We start from the raw sequence: 2,158 nt of genomic DNA on the forward strand, positions 1-2,158 counted from the left end.
TTGGAAATATGGCTAGGCAAGTTATCATTTTCATTTATGGAAACATTTATTTCAAGATGTAAGGACAATATATACTATTGAAGGTTCTACAGTTAGAGATAGAAAATTGTCTAAGTGTTAGAAAATTTTACGAACAATGCAGAGATTATTTTTGGTTTAGCATAAGCCACACCAATATTTGGAACATCTGAAGTTAAGGAAAGGTATATTAGAGTGTAATTTTGGCATACCTAAGTTTGTAAGATAGTACAGATAATACATATAGATTTACAAGCTAAACACTAGTAAAAATAGCACAACAAGATTGAGTACAATAGAAAAAGAGGTATAACATGTTAAGGGATTATTTTGTCCATGAAATAATTTCTTATGTTTGTAGGATGATTTATTATATTTTTACCCTAAGTCAATGTAACATATATTTGCATTAAGCCAATTCTACAAGAGTTTTGTGAAAATAAATGGTAACTGTAAAGAATTACTTTATGCGAAGTAATGCCAAGTGTGTGATATGTGATATATCTAAGAACAAATTTTTTTTGATATATGATGTAAATTTTGATGTCAAATCAAACTATGCAAAGTATGATAGTCAGTGACTAAGAGGTTTTTGTATCTATCTCTTTTGTATAAAGCACTATATCATATCTCTACATGTTAGGGCATTGGGCTCTTCTTGCATTCATATGAAATTTCATGTTAGGACAATGATCTCTTCTTGTATACAATTGTGCTTGTAATAACAACTCCTAAAAGGGTTGAAGTAACTCCTAACATAGTTGAGGCTTTTAATAGGGCCTAGTCAGTCCTCTAACAAGGACCGAGATACTATATATAATTTATAGAATCCTAATAGGGTCCATATCCTTAACAATATTCTTTTGTTTAGTGGATCATTTTGTGGGTACCATCCCCACTAGAGTTTTCCCTTGGCTATGGTTTCCCTATACTACAACATTTGGGGTCAAATTGCAACAATAGTGTAATTTGGGTGATTTTCTTTTTCTTTTTTGCAATTATCCCTGACGTTGTCACAATACTAACATTGAAATCATAATTGTAGTGCCTACATTAAAAAAAGAAGAAAAAATGACATAAATCATTCCTTATTTGTTTTAATTATGGAGAGCTACACACGAAAGAGGATGGAGGACTCCGAATGAGGGTGGAGAGCTCTAAATGTTGCTGCACCCTTGTGATTGCTGCATCTCATTATTGTTCCCTTGTGATCTCTACATTTAATTATCATGCCATTTCTCTTTGATTTCTTTTTTGTGTCATGCCCTTATGATCTTTGTGCCCTTGCTCTATGATTTTCTTCAAGGGGAGAAGAGGTACCTATGTAAATGTTCTTTTCTTTTTCCTTCTAAACATGTATCACTTTATATATAGAGAGAGATCTTTTTTAAGGTTCTTATTACATATTAGCACAATAAGAAAATTGATCTAGATATGTACATATTCCAAAATCTAAATAAAAAATAAAATAAGACTCACTCAATCAGTGCTAAGTGACCTACCTCAAGATCTTGCACAAAAAAAATGCAAACCAGGAAAAATGGATAGAGTTTGCAAGATTTTTTTAGAAAGAAACAAGCCATAAACTAGTAAAATTGGTCATGTTTTTTATTAGCTAGGTTGATTACAAATTCCTATAGAACTATCATCAAATTAGGTACAATAAAATGAACAATCATATGTTCCTAGCTAGTAGGATCAAATACAATTTTTCAAGGTGATAAAATTATATATGAAGATGTATCACTTGCATGCCAAGCATGAAGCACATTCCCCAACTTATAATGAATGGTTGGATATAAAGGCTCCATGCAATGGCCCAATAATGGAAGCCAAGGATGTAACCATGCCTATATTAGCACAATCTCCCTATGAGGATCCCAAGTATCTCCTACTGCTATTAATATGGGCATCACTATGCGATCCAAAATGTTATGAAGTATTGAAGGCTATAGTAACTTCTCCCATGTATCCAAAAAATGTATCATAGGTTCAGGGTCCCTTGGCTCCTAGGAATTTGTAGCAACTATTCCCACTACTAGAAGAATAACTTTAGTGAAGAGTTGAGTGTAAGGAGTTGAAGAAGAAAGTTTTGCTTCATTGTGAATTGTATAATCATGAGGCTCATTCCCTTGTAGAA

This window comes from Cupressus sempervirens, chromosome 4 (assembly GCF_028749045.1).
Source record: "Cupressus sempervirens isolate cs-2001-9-10 chromosome 4, ASM2874904v1, whole genome shotgun sequence".
Taxonomy (NCBI): Eukaryota; Viridiplantae; Streptophyta; class Pinopsida; order Cupressales; family Cupressaceae; genus Cupressus; species Cupressus sempervirens.